Source organism: Camponotus vicinus, unplaced genomic scaffold, assembly GCF_025532165.1.
Source record: "Camponotus vicinus isolate PSW18456_S1 unplaced genomic scaffold, iyCamVici1.0 SCAF_13, whole genome shotgun sequence".
Taxonomy (NCBI): Eukaryota; Metazoa; Arthropoda; class Insecta; order Hymenoptera; family Formicidae; genus Camponotus; species Camponotus vicinus.
Window position 1 is genome coordinate 905,699 of NW_028141949.1, and position 16,426 is coordinate 922,124.

At 38.7% G+C, this 16,426-nt stretch overlaps 1 protein-coding gene and 1 long non-coding RNA gene across 6 annotated transcripts in view; both read right to left on the bottom strand.

The window, feature by feature from the left end:
* LOC145964169 (uncharacterized) overlaps positions 1-16,426 on the bottom strand; it is a 199,722-nt gene that overhangs the window by 119,639 nt on the left and 63,657 nt on the right. The gene's annotated exons all lie outside the window — the stretch shown is intronic.
* Positions 7,102-9,120, bottom strand: LOC145964285 (uncharacterized). Of its 2 annotated transcripts, XR_014436402.1 has the most exons (4): positions 8,878-9,120; positions 8,584-8,608; positions 8,364-8,459; positions 7,102-8,015 (listed from the first exon to the last, which is right to left on the bottom strand). It is a non-coding gene; the product is annotated as an uncharacterized LOC145964285 (long non-coding RNA). The 2 variants fall into 2 exon arrangements; XR_014436401.1 differs by having other exon boundaries at positions 8,364-8,608; positions 8,751-9,120.

Sequence of the window (16,426 nt, forward strand, 5' to 3'; positions counted from 1 at the left end):
AGGACACATTATTTGAAACGTTTTTCTTGAAAATTAATTAACTCAAACTATCAACTATCAACCGTGCTAGGGCAATCTCGAGATCTCTATGGCGTCGCTGATTGAAAATGACGTTACACGATTGAAACCGCTAATCTAGGCGAAAATTGCTTCCGAGACCGCAGATAGAGTAACGCGCGGGCGCGCGAGCGGAGCGAGAGGAACTACTGTCAACGGCAGACCGACCGGTCTCACACGCGAAGAGAGATTAGTTGCAAACGCGTTTGTAATGCCGTGTAAATCCCTGCGATTCGTCGTAAGTCCATTAACAGGGCCGGTGGAACACGACCGCCGGCGATGCATCGGCCGAAATACCATTATCAACGCGGTAAACAAGTTTCTCCACGGCGTTTCTCTCTCGACGAAATCGAGTTGTCCGACAGATTTCCAGTTATCGCTTCCTGGCCGCGTTCCAAATCCACGCCGCGATATCCTCGGGTCCCCGCGGCAGGGAGAGACACCATTACCGCCGATCTTCGCCGATCGATCGCGCCGAAAAAAAAAACCGACCGTGTGTTACGTTCTTCTGATCGATTACAATTTTTCAGCGCCGACTACCCGTAGATTGACGACTTCTCTACCGTTCCTGCCTTTTTTACTTGCCGAGATTCGATCAGGGATTCATTAACTTTTTGTTGGATCGGATATTGAGCAAAGATCGCTCCGATTATTCTGCGCGCGAAAAAATAACAGCTCGGATAAAAACAGTGATATATGCGAATAAAACGAGAGAAAAAATAGAGGCAAATTTTAAGAGATGTTAAAAATATTGCCAACAGCAAATATTTACAATAACGTTTTCTCGGCAAATAAACGTGGATTATCTTTCAAGATAATAAGCTTCATGGCCATTGCAAATTCTTGCGTTATACATTTCTTAGGGAACAATGCGATCAAACTATTTCTGAAGATTTCACGAATGTTTTTTTTTTATTTTGTTCAGTATTGCTACATGATGGATTATCGAAAGCATTTTTCCATCCCGTAGTAACATGTTCGAAATTAAAAACATTTTATTCTCGCAGATTGAACATCCGTTCTATATCGGAAAAGTTATAAAACGAAACTCCTATTCTCTGCCACGTACGAAATAAAAATCAAGCGCAGCCGGAGATAAAATAATAAACTGTTGAACGCGCGCAAGGATCTTCCATATTGCAAAAATAAACAAATTTCGCTTTCATAAAATCGAGTTGTTTCGCGGATTTTCAATTATCGTTTCTTAGCTCGATTCCAAATCGTCGCTGCGATATCTTTGCATCTCTTACGAATACCGTTGCAAAGTTTTAATTATCACGAGTAAATCACAAAGAGCTCTTCTATAAGGATTACTACTCAAACTCATTACAAGTCAAAATTACGTCGACTTGTTAAATTTCCCAACTTTATCCGTGGAAAAAATTTGCCGTCTGCTCTAAAAACGGAAATTCCTAGGAATACTTTCGCGCAATTCGCGAGTAATTAAATTACTATTTTAATGAGTCACGCTTAAAAATTTATTCTTGCGCCGCGTGAAAGAGCGAGCCTAAATTGCGTTTGGTGAATAAGAGATAAAAATAATCTCGCTAATTACATTTAGCGAGCAAAAGGCGACATGTGCCGAGCAAAACGCGTACACCCGAAAGGTTAGTCGCGATTTTCCTGCATTACAGTAAATATGGAAAGTAAATTGCAGCGTAATTGCATACGTTATTAAACGACAACTCGAGACATTGCGACGCGACAGGCAGCTCGTTTAAAGTTTCTCTTTCGTTCCGTGCAACAATGACGTCTTTGCGAAGGAACCGCGTTGTCTCAACCTCAAGGTGTACACACGACTTTAATCCAGAACGACGCAATTATACGGCTAATGAAGGAACTTTCCCCGAGAAGGTTATCTTCCACGACGCGACGCGAAGACGTTTATTGACGAAAGTCGCCCTAAACTCCTTGGCCGCCTTATCGTAACGAGGCATCGCCAGCTACGTCGTCATCCCTTATTTTTACGATCTCATCGTCGACCTTCCTTCAGCTATCATCAAACCTCAGTCGACGACAACTATTCTTCACGAGAATGAAAATTAATTTCAGAACCACATGTTTTAAAGATTATCATCGAATCGATATTGATTTATAATATCAGTTGCTTATATTAAATAAATTATTCTTCAAAACTGCGCATATTAATTTCATCGTGTCATTTTATTATCATAATTATTTATTTTGAGAGAGTTATTTCTACACACATACAATTTTAATATATAAATATACATTTAAAATTTTATTTTTTAATTTATGTAATTATATTTTAACATAATCATATTTCGACAGGATTAATGAAGAGATAAATAAGATTGCATATTATGATTTGTAAAGTTTAGGCATTCAAGCAGTTTGATGCCGTACTTGTCACGCGATGGGAACCACTGTTTGAAACTGGCAGGCTTAAATGGATACGAGAGCGACAGTACGAAATGAGACCGACCTTGTGGGTGAGGAGCCAACCTGAATTTAATCCTTCGGGGCCGTGTTATCCCGAGATTATACCGGACAGACAAATAACAGTAATAAAAACGCGATGCGGTAGCCTTCGCGTTTTCTGACATGCACACGTGTGCACACGTACGTTAATCCGTGGAATGGCAATTAAGTCTCTTGCATCAGATTTTCTCCATTTGGACGTTTTTACGGCGCGAGTTCGTTTATATTAAATTATTATATTCTGTTTTTTCTCTGCAAAGCAAATGACGTAAACTTGTAATAAATATATGTAATCAATATAATATATGAAAATTGGCATTCTATATATGAAAAGAAAACATGTACATTAATTCACATAAATGTTATGGTCAGTGATATTCGTTTGGATTCACACGACTCTAAAAAATCTTTATACCATCTATCGAGACGCGCTTAATAGTATAGTTCATTTAACGGCAATCTCGGTAGTTAAAAAGTCGAATAAGTTTTCAATTAATTAGTATAAACGAGCGTCTTTTTGATTGATGAAGATAAGCATCGCAAGATATTACATTCTATTTTTGTCTAAGATCATATAGTCACTATTTCTCTATCGTATATATTCCCTTACATTCTCGTCTTACTCATAAATAAAATAGAGATTGTGGGAATTAATGAGTTTCATTTTCAAATTTGCATATGTATGCTTCAATGTAATAATATATATGATAATAGTGCATAGTTAAAATAATCATATCCTGATACTAATTTTATCGACAATATGTGTCTTTGCATTTTAGAATTTAATTTTTAATTATGATGTTAATGTCAAATAAAAAATGAAAAGTTACTTTATAAATACTCGAGGGGTAAACCGCTGATCAAAATTATGTACACTAATGCCTACTAATGCCCAATTCCTGGGCATTACTGCTAAATTTTTAAAATTTAATAATTTAAATTTTAATAAATTTAAAATTATTATTTGGAAGAAAAGACTTAATAATACTTTAATAACGTCCATAATACGCATTAATGCTTCAATCAAACCTAATAATGTCCAAGTAATGCCCAAGCAATGCCCAGTAATGCCTCAAATCTGTACACCGCAATGCCCTCAGCGATTTACCCCTCGTAAATATTGTAAAGTATGAAGAGAAGACGTAAACTGGGCGGGAAACATTATATGTAGATTATATAGATTTTTATGCTATTTATACATCGTTTGCAAAGTATAAAGTGACCTTGTTCGTTTAACGAGTATATTGTAACCGTCATTGATATTCCTCTATACTAAATGATCTCGTTCGTCGATAACAGAAACGCGAAAACCATTTCTCTTATCGGCCACAAATTTCCGATTATCGTAGAAAAAAATTTTAATATTCATCGTGGACAACGCGATAAACAGCATAAACGTGACAGTCAACGATATAGTACCCGCCCAGTTAACCATGAATATTTAATTAATTACCGCAAAGTAAAGTGAAAATTTACATAAAATTGGCAAGTATCCGACGCGTGAAATATATGGCGAATATTTTTGAAACGCGTTTCGTATCGCTTTTAAATTTTTAATTTTTCTAATTTTATCCAACCTTCCCCCAACTCCCGAAACAGCACACATTGGCCAGATAAATGTCGCTTTGTATCATTATTGCGAAATATTACATTACATAACATGTAAACATTAGAAATTCTGTGCAGGCAATCTTCAAAAAGCTTGACGCGATAAAATCGCGGAATAAAACGGCTAACAATTTGCGATATTTAATCGTAAAGACCGTATTAAAACAAAATTATAATCACGATCAGCTTCGCGCACTATTCCGAGTAATAAATGAGAATAAAATGGTAAATTGCGAATTTAATTGCCGTCGGTCGTTTCGTGTCAAATGTCGTAACGGAGATTTCAATTGCGAAAGCCGCTGCTTGCAATAGAACAATTTAAATTCTTTACATAGCGGATACAAAGATCCACGTGTACTCTGTAATTTATTCCGCGTGTTAACCCCTTTTTATTCCCGCAAACGTGTAGCTTTAATAACAAGGTGTCCGCAATGTCTAAACGAAAGACCACTTTCGAAATATTCAAATCAGGCTTCGTGGAAGCGACACGCACGGCCGACGTATAAATAATTATAGCAATGACGAATAATTTATACGTAAACGCGCGGACCCGCGGCTAATCGGTACGTTCGTTCGCCTCTCGATTGGTATAATAATCTGACGTTATCCGCATCAATCGACAGCTTTCTCTCTATCCCGCTAGAAAAAGAAAATCAACGCTCGCACCGCGAGCGCACTGTAATTATCGATTAATGCCAATCGCAATGTAACTAAAAGATTAAGAATATCAGACGGAAATTATAATTACTTCATTCAGCTTTCGCGTATCTGTAGCAAATTATCTATATTGATAAGTAGATTAAATTATTACTACGAATAATACAGAGATACGTTTCACACTAGTTTGTATTAGTATTCTCGTAATAGAATTTTATTTTATTAAATAAATTATTTTCTTTCATCTCTCTATGAGACAGAATAAATGTATAATTAATAAAAAATGCAATTAACAGCTTTTTAAATATATTTTAAGAAGAAGTTATTTTAATTTCCATATAAAAAATGGTTGTTTGAAATAATATGGAAATTAGAGGAGAGAATGATATAGGCGTGACAATAAATCGTAAATGCGGTCATGCGAGATTAGATGAATCGGACATGGTATAAGGAAGCAGCTTAAACTATCTTTACGGTGTGTGGAACTGAATGCTAGCTTAGGATCCTCATTAGATAATTCTTCGCTTTCCATTCATTATGAGATCCCAAACACCATGGGCGGTCTTCAAAGATGTTCAAAATATAAGAAGTGGTAACAAAAGTAATTAAATTAAGGAATTTTCACGTCAATTCCGTAAATGTATATCCGTTATCATCCAAATGGATAAAATAGAATAGTCTTGATTTAAAACATTGGAATTTTTTATCAATTCTATTAGAATGCTATTAATTAATCAGTCTTTCCTCGTTAGCATTAGCTAATAATACTAATTAATATTATTCATATCATAAAATTATTATCTATTCTCTGCTAATTAGTTAGAATTAAATTAAATTAACACAAGTAATATGGCAAATAATACATCAAAAGTGAAAATCTTAGATTAATAAGAAAATAAAATATAATTAATCAACAATATTATAAATAACAATATAAAAAAATTAATTAATAAAAGTAAGATAGAAATCAATTGAAGAAATCCTTCGAATCTTTTAGAATAGATTCTCCTAGTCTTTATTTCGTCAAATAAATGAAAAATATCAGAGTATTGCGAAATATAAAGGCAACCGAATTATTTATAGAATGACCTAAGAAGACAGTTTACTTCAACGGATAGAATTGATTTTTCAGCAAGATGCTCGCTTTTCGCGCGCGGCCTTTTACGCACCGTCGAAAGGTCGTATAACGAAGTTACGAGGGACGAGAGGCGGATTAGACAAAGGGCTAAGTAGTTCTGGCGAAAGACGAGTTGGCACTGGACTAGATTGTTCCGCGCAGGGGTTACAAGGGGAAAGGAATGAAGTGGACAGGGGTGGACGGATCCAATTATACCCCTTACAATAGGATTAGTCCACCACCGTGCTCGTTCTAACCTCAACGGGCAAAAAGGTGAAACGAGAGTCTATATACCGTGTGCACGAAACCTTGCCGTAAGGCAGCTTGTCTTATCGAGCTTGTCCGTTGGATGCCATTATGTCCTTGATCTCTCCTATCACGACATTAGCTAGTGATCGATCGCCGAAAGGAAAGCAAATCTGATCCTCCATCTGATAAACTTGGCGCTACCCTTTGACATGTTAAATCCTTAAACACATGATTCTTGTGATTTAAAGTGAAAATAATATCTTTTAATTTGAAATTGACTTTTAGATTTAAAAACAAAAGTTAAAATTATACTTTTCAATCTGTAACATTTGAATTTTCAGTAATGTCAAGAAAAAATGAGATCTAAATTAGAATCTGTTGCAAATCTACAACATCCTAAGATTCGCAAAATGAAAATAAAGATACAGAATAATTTCAACAAATTCGCGACACTCGAGTGCGAATCTCTCCGAGACAAATATATGTACAGAAAAAAGAGGAAAAAAATTTTAATCTTTCTTTCAGGAAAACGAAGAATATTTTCGCACCTCTCAATTCTGTAGCTTGTCGCGCCACACCGCGTCATTCCGAGTGTTGTAAGGGCAAAGAAGCCACTCCGACAGATGTTCGACTGCTTGAGAGACGCTCTAGAAGAACTGGTAGTCTTTTACCGCCGATGTTCTCGTATACCACTCGAGACTCTAAGAAAGGGTCTCGGAAAGAGACCCTGAAAGATAAATGCGAAAATAATTATGACTCCCTCTCGATCGTTCAATATCGCGAATCTTTCTTGAAACCGGTTGCTGCATTTTACTAAAAAGATAATGTGACAATGTATAAACACGAACGCACAAGCTTGACTTGTGTAAAGTGACTCAAATTTACAAAACTATTTTATATTTATATATTTTGATAAACTCATCGATTATTTTCTTAATAAAACTATCGATATATTAATAATCTATGTTTATAAATTTTTAATCACGAACCTTCGGAAAATCAAGTAAAATATTTAAAAATACAAGTACTGAAATAAGTAATATAAAAATTGAAAGATTGGGGAATTTGATTCAAAAAAAGATAACGTCGCATTAAATTTTCAGTAAGAAAGAAAAAGTGAAAATCGGTACGGTTATTTTTAGTCACATTCCAATCTCGCGTTAGAAATATGAATACACGTATTCTGTGTGACTTTCAGCTAAAATAATCATAAAGTCTATAATTATCGCGAAATTCTCAATGGATGAAACGTGAGACGATGTTCTTCGAATTCAACCGGTGGCTATATTCGGCCGAGTTTAATCTTCATATAAATATGAATCATGGACCCGATGACAGTTCTAGAAATGAGTTCTGCCGAGACAAAATTTCTCCTCGCGAGCGAAATGCGAGACAGATTCTGCCGGAAATTACGCGAGCGGTGCGGGCGTTACAGGTTTCGTCTTAAAGAAAAAATTGGAAAAGAGAAAGACAGAAAGGAGAGAAATAAAAAGAGCAAAGAAGACTCTCTTTACGTAGAAGATGCGATTGATCGATAGGGCTGCGGCAGCGGCAGCAAAGACCTGTTATTAAGGTCAATGAGCTTAAAATGTTTTAACCGTCATGGTCTTTATGACATGGCCATTTTGTTTCGCGCCAAACATCCACCTTTCGGCCGATTTTTGTCTCTTTTTCGTGCTAACTTTTTTCCGTCAAGCACGGCATTCCTCGATCTCTAAGAAAACGCTCTCCCGGTAATTGTGCGTAATCACACCCGTTATGAAGTCGCGGCAGATGCGTACTTTTTTTCTCTCCTTTTCGAGAGTTGCTCTTCATTCGTCTTTGCAGCATCTGCCACGTCTCCTCTCGTTCTCTTTTCCCGTCCAGGGGCAGCTTCAGATGCATTCTTAAGGAAAAGATATTTGTATGCAATAAATCTGCATCAATTTATAAAAGCGAAAAACGATTGAGTTTATGCAAGAATTTGAAAAAATCGATATATTACAGAAATAATAAAAAAAATCCCAAATCGAATTATTATGCAATTAATTTGTAGTTTTTTCTTTCTATTATTTTGTAAAAATAGGAAAAATGAGAAAATTATCATCGAATGATCAATTTTAATTTGCTTTTGCTCTTTTTATGAAATTGAACTCAACCATCGTGAAGCGAAGGAATTTTCCGCTGTAATAATCCAGCTCGATCAAATAAAAGCAATATAGTAATGTAAGGAAAAATATGAATGACTGCTCACAAATTCTTTTTCTTTTTGTAATAAACAAGCGGCTTCTTCTTTGTAAGTTGATTTCTTTCATCATTTTAATTATAAGAGATTGTATCTTGATCATCGCTATACGTCACGATAGAATATGATAATTAAAACTTAGCAGATGTTCAGAGCTCAATGTTTACGATAATTGACAGTAATTGGTAGCTTGTCGACTTTGACTATAGAGATAAATTTCAATAATTACGTTGTAATTGGGATAATTCTATATCCTGTAATAAATCATACCATTTTCAATAAATAATTTTATATAGATTTTTAAAAAATTATATTCTTAAAATTTCATTTTTTTAATATTTATTATATATAGTAAGTTAAATAAAGTATACGACTTTAATTCGCATTCGATTTTACTTTGCAAAATACTTTCGTTTTCAGGGATACGTTTGCGATTTCCATCGGAGCGTTGACAAACGCTGATGTTGACACTGTGGTACAGCGATAGATAGAAATTATACGTCGTCGGGACAACATTTAATACCTAGCTGATTATTAGGTCCTAGATCAATCGCTGTCAACCTCGCACCCGGTACCCGCCACGTTGGCTGTCTCGTCGGCAGATTAATTATTATCGGCGTGGATTATTACAGTCCACCGACAGGTATTTGGCGTGTTCCGCAAACATTGTTCGCACGTACCTCGATGATGTACGCCACAGGGGTATCAAACCATTACGATAACATTGCGAAGCGTAAATCAAAAATAAATGTTCGCGGCAATAAACTTGAACGGAGATCAATTAAGTGTCGTAGCCAACGTAACTAATTTCAACGATTATCGAAGAGCGATATATCGCGATTTCCGTCGTTGAAGATGACGATTTATACGCGGACGGATTTGTTCGTAAAAACTGGTCTTGCATTTCTAGTTTAATAATTCATAAACAGCAGTATAAATTCGCGCGAAAGCATGTGGCATCGTTGAAGTAATCGCGGTGTAATATTGCTATGAATCTCACAGTTCCGAGAGAGACCTTGGTGCAAATTACTGGTAAATATTCATATCTACCAAGTTGCTCCGAAAGATACGCGCATGTGCGTGTGTAATGCGTGTGGTATAGCTCGGCGACGCGCACCACGTGAAGCGAGTGATATTATACGAACGCGCGCAATTAAAGTAACGCTATCCTCGCGTTACGACGCACAGGATTGCATTTGCATACGCGAGCGTCAAAGGGTCAAATCGAGTTACGAAGCCCGGCAGCGTTTTTACGTCGCGCGCGCGACGAGACAATGAAGCTTCGCGTCTAGTTTACAGATACAGAGGGAAGAGAGAAAGAAGAGAGAGGGAGAGAGAGAGGGAGAGAGAGAGACAGAGCGCACCAAGAAACTCTTCGGGGCCGTCGTAATTTCTAGCTCCGGTGAGCTCTCCTCTGTATCCCGGCACATCCTCGCAGTACCCGCCATTACCACCCCACGAAGTCCACTTTGCGCGTTTCTCCGCGCACCCTCGTCGCCATTCCCGCGTATAATTGCCCCATTTAGCGCCCGCTTTATCCTATTTTCCTTTCAGTTACATGCGGAACGATCCGCAACGCGCCCGACAATTTTGTTCATTAGCAAGGATTCGTTAATTGTTTCGGGGATGCGAGTACGTTTGCGAGCTTCTAAACGAAAAAATTGTCTGCGGTATTAACCATTAAACAACGTCCGCATTTAAACAAGTTCTTTAATTGGACAGTGTTCTGGAAAAAATAAATTAATGCGCAAAATTTGAGAAAATGACTTATATAATCGATTCAATCGCACGTAAGTAAATAAAATCTGATTGTAATTAATTAGAAATTGCTATTAATGAGTATCCAATTGAGGTTTCACATTGAATTAAACTCTCCCGTCTTTGTTGCAGGGAGCATTGTATTCCGATGCGCTGAAATTGCGACACGAGAGATCCTAAATTACCGATTAAATCCGGAGCGAGATCAGTCTTGATGTCTCGTAATAGCTTCATTTATACCGTGCGATCATTGCGCGCACCGTTTAATTATACTTTCACTCTGAGAAACCGCGAGAGCCTCCCCCCCCCCCTCTCGAAATCTCGAGGGGTCGCGGCTGTTATTTCTTACTCCGACTCGGTCGAATCGCATTATCGACGGTATAAAGCGGCGATCCGTGTGAGTTTCGCTTAAGCAGCGGCCTGTCGAGGCTCGCGCGCGCACAATCGTGAAGTCATCGTGACAAGCCTTGGGCGTTGATCGTCGTCGAGCAAAACCAGTTCCCGACTCGCTCGTCTTCGTGATCTCGAACGACGCTGGCTCGCGTCCGTGAATCCACGACTTTCGCACGCACGTGTGTGCGCGTACGCACCGGGGTGGTTCGCTGACCGATGAGGTGCCCCGCAGCTTTATTGGGCTACCAGTTATTATGATAATGCCGCACGATGTGCGCGCGGACCTCCGAAAAGCAGAAAAGGGAGACGCGCTCTTCTCTCCCGTGTTTTACGCCGCGCCGGCCAATTTTCTGCTTGCGAGGGACAAAAACGTCCTCGAGATCGAATGACGGTTGGTAGTCTTTGCCGAATACTTATGTATCCAGTCGGGAGAGAATCGTTGATGAGGCTGAAAGATATTGTCGGCAAAAAACGTAGGCGTGAGATGATAGTAATCACATGTCTTGCGAAGATTGCATTCTTCCAATGTCGGTAAATAATGATATAAATTGATTATGTATATAATAAAGTCAAATTTTCTCTCGACCCAAAATATCGTTATTACACACAAGTTCACTTTCATTTATATAATTATACACAAATGTACTCTTGAAATTTGCACTTGCGTAGGAAGAAAAATGGAGAGAGACAAAGAGCATTAAATTATATTCGATAAATTTCGTGCATGTTCGAATCCAATGTTACGACAGATCACTCTTTATTTCATCTGCTTATACGCGAAATAAGCTCGCAATTAAGCGGAACGGTAATTTCGGAGCGGGCAAGCGACAGCGGCAGCAATTCATCAGGTCGCATACAACAAAAGCGTACCGGATTTAATGCTCGAGCTGCTTTGAAATGTTACCGAGTCGGGCAAATGAAAAATTATTCACTGACAACGTGTCGGTGCAGCGAAGGACACGAAGGACACTCGATCGCCGCGGCAAAAGGTTCGCGACGACGAAGGGGACACCAGAGTTGGCCGCATAAGGATGCTCGACGACTGATTTATGACCGAAATGACCGGACAGACTCGTGCAAATTACGAGTCGTAAGTCATAATTTAGGTATCCGATCTCTCTCTCTCTTTCTCTCTCATTGAGATCGGCAATCGTGGTGTCGGTCGCTTCGATTCGTATATGCCGATTATTTATAAAGCAGCATACATGCGTGTGTGTGTGTGCGCGCGACGAAGTCGAGAAGTCGCAAGAAAATTGCAACCTTAAACGAGCACACGAGCAATTTTGTTCGCTCAAGGATACACATCTCATCGACTATCGATAACTCGACAATACGCTTTCTTTCTCTTTATTTTATGATTATTATTATTATTATTCCAAGACTTGCACAAATTTGTATCAAAGAAGCAGAAAAAATAAAATTCAAAATTATTAGTTTTGACATATTTATCGTTGTATAATCAAGAAATAATAAATTCCATAAGTATATTGGAAAATATAATGTAGTATAACATAATTGCATTTTTGCAATAAAGATTGCTCGAGTATATTATACCTGCAAGAATCTACATTATTTTACGACTAAATTTTATCCTGATTAGATATTCTTAAGTTTTATAATCCGTTTATTATGTATATAAATCTTTTAGTAATTTCATTTTTGTACAAATAACATTATCTCAAACAGAAAAAAGAGCACATTGCAAATTTTACGAGATTCCATATAGATTAATTTCCGATACTAAAAATAAGATACTTAGGCTCTGTTATATTAGAAACACATACTGGTTGATGAAGAAGCTCGAGCTTGTATAATCGAGTTTTTCGCGACATTCCGGCCTCGTCGATGGCACTCGGTACCAATTATCCGATTTCAATTACTCGTGAAATTCAATTTGCCGATTAAACGAAGTACGTTCTCTAAATCGAGTTTATCCGGAAAGTAGCCAGGTTTCCATTATAGTTAGAAATTCGAAACTTCGTAATTCAATCCCATTAGAAATAAACCTCATTTGAGTACAATGTGATATCTAATATCATCGTATGTGATATCGAATAAAAACATTCAATTACTTTAATGCAGTTTTTAGTACTGATATTATTTACCAATAGATTCTAATTAATACGTACAAGTATTTGTTGGAAAACACTCGTAAATAATTATCTAAACGAATTTAAATTCTCAAGTTTTTTCCCCCCAAAAATCGTATAATCGAATTGAATTTCCGATTTTATTATTTCTCTCCAATGAAAACGATACTATATCAAGAGTACGCTCTTGTTTAACTCAATATCAAGAAAATCGGCGAACCTGAGACTCGTTTCTGTAGACTTTTCGTGTTGACACGATCCTATCCCTACTTACGATCCATGAATCTGTAACACGGGTCACACGTGACAGTTGCGAAAGGTGAAAAGGCCTCCTCGTCATCGTGTAGCTCTATCGGAAGCATGCGATTACGAGAGCTCTCCTTCTCTCCGCGCGAAGGAGACGACGTAGAATTAGGCCGAGAAGAGAGAGACCGTTGGGTATGCTGTCGGACGGGTTATCTTACAAATGTTCGGCCGAAACCTGCCCGGGTAGGTTACAAACGTGTTTCTGTAACGCCGAGCCCCGAATTCTCGCCTCACAAGGCGCCCATCTCTTTTCCTCTCTTTCTCTTTCCATTTTCTCCTTTTTTTCCTTCCTTTCTACCTCGCGTCGACGCGTTGCTCGACGTGGTTGCCCTTGCACGATCGAAAGTTTCAGGTTTTATGAAGCGGCTATTGTCGGCGTGATACACGTAGAAATACGTTACGGGCATTATGCAGTCGCGTAGACTCCAGAAAAGCTTTCGACAATTGAAAAACTCGGAGCGAGAGAACAGACCGTCTTGTAAGCGCCTTGAATATAAAGAGATGTCTAAAGGAGATTTTTACAAATTATGGATATTTCCTCCATTCTTACTCGAAACTTATTTCACTCGATGTTACGACAGCTATTCTATACTTGTCATGGAAATGAGTTATATAAATAGCCAGAAATACGACATAAAATTTTATATTCTAAAATAAAATGTTTCATAAAACGTTGTGTAAATATTCGACGGAAAGATGTAGCGGTTGGATCGGTTTCTTGGTTTCTCCATTCGCGATCGCACCTCGTGGCAACTTATTCTCGCCTCTGGGACAAAGACCAGGACGAGCAAAACAATTAGTTGTTGCGGCTACGCGTTAGCTCGTCCATTGACTTTCTCGGTTGGCATCGCGCGAATAAGCACGCCTATATAATGCACGCGTGTTTCATCCGTGTGCACGCATGCGGATAAACGCGCGCCTGGATATATCGTGGTTGTTATTGACACAAAGGCTCGTCGCGAGACAAACTACGATGGCAAGTGGCTCGCGAGGAAAGCGTGGAATGCGAGAATAATGTATATCGCGCTGCGCCATGACCCAAATCCGAAATGACGCGACCAACGAATCTGGAACTTCGCTCCGAGAAACCTTCATTCCAATGTCATCGTCGCGATTAATCGCGCGTGCTCCGATTTTACCGTCTGCCGCGCGAAATTATCGCCACTGATTAACCATCGACTCCTCGATAATACGAATTTACGATCTCGTTTAATAATCTATCCTGAAACAAAATCGTAGGGGAAATGTCGAAAATATTTAATTAGTATAAACTTGAATTATTAAGATATTTCGTAGAAAAATAATGCATCATACGAGGACACGTTTGCAGAAAAAAAGATGACTTATAAAGAGATCTTTAACCCGCTTCTTTATTCGAGAATTATTTAGCGGAAGAGATGAGTAAAATTTATGCGTACTGAAAGCAAGTTTCTAAAGGTCAGAAACGACTTCCGGCCTGGGATCCGTTTAACGATCGGATCGTTAATGACCCGTCCGCGAAACGTCGCGGATCGCGCATCGCGAGAGAAAGAGCGATGAGAGTCGAGGAACAATGTTGAAACGGAGTTTAATCTACGACCGCGGCCGACGTCGGTGTAGCCCCGCGGCCGTAAATTTCTTTTCGAGTGCGCTGACCGGCAGCGTGCGCGATAAACACGGGAATGCGGAAGTGCAACGTTGCGCTTCGTCGAATGCCAGAGTGAAATCGGCGTGAAAACCGCAAAAAAATTTTATTTAACACCGCGAAAGAAACCAGTCCCCGCCTTTCAGCGGAGATCGTGCGGAATAAAATTGACATAATTGTGTACGCACGAGCGAGTATTCGTTTATCTATTACAATAGTTAGTCATGTAAATCGTATAATCGAGGGAAGCTCGCTAAAAATAGGCATAATTGTGATAATTACATAAGAGACTGCGCACGCAACATATTCCACTAGTGGAAAAAACCTTATACGATATTGATAAATTACTTTCTCATTCACTTTTCAGTGCCTATTAATTTTATTATTAAAAGATAATACCATAATTTCATAATTATTACTCTGTATTAGATTGCTGCGACCGATTCTACTGAAAGTAATTAAAGCTTTTTATAGACGACCTGGCAGTCCGTTAATGCGATGAGAATTGCGGAATAATATCGGCGGAACAAAGCGCGTGCTACGTAAGCACGTGCCTCCATCGAGTAAATTGGAGTCAGTTGATGCGAGACTTACAACGATAACGGACGAAAACAAAAGCCTCCGGCTTCCGTGGAACAAAACCGCCGGTACTCTCGATGTGCCAGCTTGTACGTGCACATGCAACGCCCGGAAAGCGAGCCTGAAAATGGGCCAACGGGTTGTCGGCAGTAAACCCAGATTGCAAACGTGCATTTATTATAGCAGTGCGACGCGGAGTGGAACGAAGCGCACAATGAGAGCAGGAGACGCCTCGTTGCCGATCCATTTTAGTACCAAGACGACAATATCGATTCCCTTTATATTCTATGCATCTACATAAAACGGGATTTATCCTTGCCTATAATTACCAACGATCTAGCGATACGGTTCTCCGCTCGTGATGAGCCACGTGATACTTGAGTCGGCAATTGTTGCGTTACAAAGACACGTTTTTCATAGTAAATTTTAATTAATACATAATAATTTTTTAAAAATAAATTACACAACGACGATTCCGGAATAAAATAGTACGTGGGATAAAATCGTATAAGACAAGATTACGACCATAAAGATAACGATGGAAAAGAGAAACAGCACGGTACGAGAGATGAAATAGTTCGAAGCATCGTAGCTAACTTGTAAATAGATATATAATAGCCGTTAAGTCGGATAAGCCTACACACCTTGGTGTTTATCTCGCAGCTTAGAGGGTGGCTACGTCTGTTTGCGCCGCAAATTAGTGTTTGCCTCCGCGCACCTTTGCTTTGTCGCATAATTGTGTTTGCTATCGGGCCGGCGTTAATTTCCTGGCATTACCGACCGCGCTTCGACGATGCTGCGGTGCTTCTTGCGGTCGATCGAGGTGGCCGGGAATGTCCGTAGTCTACCTGCAGCATCCTCGAGACCGCCGGAGAAACATCTCCGACCCAAACGGTTTTATTGTAATACGTCGAGGCTGTCGATAGCGCGAGACATTCCTTAGATGAGCAGGATCATTCCAAACGATTTCTCGGATTCCACTGACGCGACTGACTATCCCGATGGATAAAATGTTATGCCGACGTCGGGATAAATATCTCTCGCATGTCTATCGTTTTATCGATCTAAAACCAAGTTCAATCGAAAGGCACATTACGCGAAGCCAATGTTACAAATGTCAGATGGAGAAACTCCTCCATTGCGATAGAGCGAATTTAAGGATGCGACATTATTCTTCGACGTCTTGTATTCAACGAGAGAAATTCGAAGCTTGAGATTACATATGTACTTGAGTCTCAGAAAATTACAATATCTATGTTATATTACAAAATATATTTTCAAGATATTGTACATCTATCTGTGCATACCTGTATATAAGAGAT